At 35.7% G+C, this 3,208-nt stretch overlaps 2 non-coding genes across 2 annotated transcripts; both read left to right on the top strand.

The window, feature by feature from the left end:
• The first annotated feature begins 267 nt into the window (after window positions 1-267).
• On the top strand, window positions 268-365 carry LOC124892334. Its single transcript, XR_007050192.1, has one exon. It is a non-coding gene; the product is annotated as a small nucleolar RNA SNORD14 (small nucleolar RNA).
• Window positions 366-646: 281 nt separating this feature from the next.
• On the top strand, window positions 647-747 carry LOC124892335. The gene has a single exon (XR_007050193.1). It is a non-coding gene; the product is annotated as a small nucleolar RNA snoR99 (small nucleolar RNA).
• The last annotated feature ends 2,461 nt before the right edge of the window (window positions 748-3,208 follow it).

Below are 3,208 nucleotides of genomic sequence, written 5' to 3'. Positions count from 1 at the left end.
GTAGCCAACTCCGGCAGAGTCGACGGTGGAAGCCGAAACCGCCACAAATCAAGCTCAAATTCACCCAAAGACGAATCAAAAACGTTATCCCCTAACATTACAATCTTAGTAACACCCGGATAGATCTCAACTGTATGAGCCCTAATATTATTCCCAGCGTCATCGGTTGGGATAACGAAACGCAATGAATCCGTGTTTTATGTTTGCTTTAATTTGGAATCATCATAAAGTTTGGTTACTTCATTGATTATAATCTTAATCATATGGTGTCTGTGATGATAAATGTTAAGGCTTGTTTCTCAAACATTCGCAGTGGCCGCCTAAGAGTTAATGCTGCTTTTATCCTTCCTTGGATGTCTGAGACACCATCTTTTGGTCTGACCATTTATCATATTTTGCTACTTTTGCTTTTGAAACAGTGGGTATTTTCGCCAGTTTGTTGTAATGTAGAAAATAAATGTATATTTTGTTTAATTTTAGCATGTATTTTTATAGAAATTTTGCTGTGGTGTGTGTTTTGCTTTTGAAACTGTCAATTTTAAGGCTTTGTATGGCATAAGATCATTGCATTTGATGTAAATTCACCCTTTGCATATGAAATAGAGGATTTTGGACTAGAAAGTCTGTCCCTTTAGCAATGAAAGAGTTGTTTTAGGGATGAACAAGTCCATGATAATTGAATTCTTTCATCTCTTTGTCATCATCGCAGTGTTTGTGTTTTGCTGACCATTATCTGATGGTACAATTTTGATTGTCTTGAAGGAAATTGCTTTGATTTCCTATCTTTTTGCTATATTTTTTTGTAATGCCGATGTTGATAGATCCTAAGGCTTGTTTCTTAAAACATTCACTGTGTCCGCATAAGTGTTTTCGCCTTTGTCGGGCTTGAGAGTAATGTGCTGCTTCTATCCTCCTTGGATGTCTGAGGCTTTTTAACTAAGTTTATTTTTAGCTAAGTTAGATTTTGTTCTTGCTTGATGATGTATTTATGTGTAATCCTCTTATATCTAGTGTTCATTTGTTTTACCTTTCCGAGGTAGGTTAAGGTCAGCTGTTGCTCTGACATGAGTGTGCCTTAATGTTTTTGCTTATTTCTCTGTTTTTTCCTTGATGAACCTTTCCAAGGTAGTAAGGTCAGCTCTTGCTCTGAGATGAGTGTGCCTTAATGTTTCGCTTATTTTCTCTGTTTCTGAGCTCTGCATTCAATCAGAAAGCCTGCGCCCAGATGTGTTTCCCTTTGTCTAGAAGTCTAGGCATTCGAACACTACATCTATTTGGAGTTACTTCGTAGCTGAGAGGCTTGGTTTTACTTATCAGTGATGTCCATAATTATGTCATCCTCTGTAATTTGATTATCAACTTTGAAAATAATGTAATATAACTTCATCAATTTATGCAGGAGCACTGGAATTTGTGTTTTCAGAATACAAGCCAAAATCTTAGACCTTTTCTGAGTAAGCTCATATATAGTTTAAGCAAATATTGCATTGTATTCCGTGCTAGCTGGTTTTTTAACCACATTTTGTGATTGACCTAAACGAGAGTTATACTTTTTAGTCTTCTCCTTCAATTGAAGTTTTTAATTCTGTGCATGAAGGAATTCATTCTAAATGATGAGTAATTCAAGTACACCATGGATTAGCATCCAAATGAAGCTTCTTTGTCATAGTTACTCTGATAGATGACCTCTATTAGCATTATGTTATCACAACTTCTTATCTAAGAATTTCTTTCACTCGGTGTTTTCTATGCTTCATTTAGTCAGGTTCTTGTTTCTGCTATGTATTATCTTTTAGGGGTTTTCTTTCGTTGATGAATGGTCTATACAAGAACCGTACTTCTTGTTTTATACGATATGTATTTTCTTTAGGAGTCCTAGTACTTCTACTTTTCTCTTTCAATTAAATTTGCTTAATTTGTCCATGAAGTAATTCATCCTAAATGATGAGTAATTCAAGTGAGCCGTGGATTAACATCCAAATGAAGCTTTTTGTCATAGTTACTCTGATGGATGACCTCTATTAGCACCATGTTATCATAACTACTTATCTTAAGAAGTTGTTTCTCTATGTGATTTTTATGCTTCATTTTGTTAAGTTCTTGTTTCTGCTATGTATTATCGTAGTGCTCTCTTTCATTGATGAATGTTCTATACAAGAAGTCATACTTCTTGTTTTATAGTATGTATTATCTTGAGTCTTCATAAATGCTATTCTCCTTCAATTGAATTTATTTACCCTGTGCATGAAGTATTTCACTCTAAATGATGAGTAATACTATTAAGCCATGGATTAAATTCCAAATGAAACTTTTTTGTCATAGTTACTCTGATAGATGAGACCTATTAGCCTATGTTATGCTTGCTGCTATGCATTATCCTAGATGTTTTGCTTTACTGCTTGTTGCTGATCCTTTGATTTAATGGTACTAGCATATTCCTCCCAAAATTTGCTAATATGCATGGTTTCCTAGTTGAAAGGATCGTAGTATTGTTTTGGTATGAGAACAGTTGCATGTTAAATTAAAATGCAAACAAGGCAACTTTGCCGAGGGGTTTTGTATTTGTTGATCCCCTCTTTTTCCCTGTTGCCAATATTTTTATGATTGGACAAGCTTGGAACAATTTTAGTTGATGAACTAATATATGTTTCCCACCAGCTGGTTTCTATCTTGGCTACATTCTCCTTCTCTTTTGATTGGACACTTTTTGTACAATCCGTATATGTAGCTTATTTTTCAGAAGTTTCTTTTCTGATCGTCTTAGTACTCAGTTGATCACATTTCTTTTTTAATCCCTTCTTTCAATAGTCTCTATGATTTCTTTTGTAATCTTTGTTTTTAAGAATATTACGTAAGTCTTTCCTGCCCCCCTCCCCATTCTTGTTTTCAAGATTGCCAAGAGAGTTGCAGTTCCCTTTTACACACTTTTTCTGGGTTTGTTTGTTGTTTTCTCTTGTTGTAGGATGGGTAAGAAACCTCTCTACTGTTTTGTATGAATTATGTCCCACGGCGTTATGGCTTCGGTCTAGGGATAAGTGTGCAACAACTGCTGTGTTAGAGATGCGTGTCACAAGGTCGAATTATGGCTTTTGTCTAGGGATAGGAGTGCAACCATTGATGTGTCAGGTGTATGTCACGAGTTCGAATTGTGGCTTTGGTCCGGAGATAAGAGTGCAACAATGACTCTGTCGGGTGCGTGCCACAGGGT

Source organism: Capsicum annuum, unplaced genomic scaffold (assembly GCF_002878395.1).
Source record: "Capsicum annuum cultivar UCD-10X-F1 unplaced genomic scaffold, UCD10Xv1.1 ctg46102, whole genome shotgun sequence".
Taxonomy (NCBI): Eukaryota; Viridiplantae; Streptophyta; class Magnoliopsida; order Solanales; family Solanaceae; genus Capsicum; species Capsicum annuum.
Note: the sequence above shows the minus strand (reverse complement) of the source record. Positions and strands in the feature narration are given on the sequence as shown.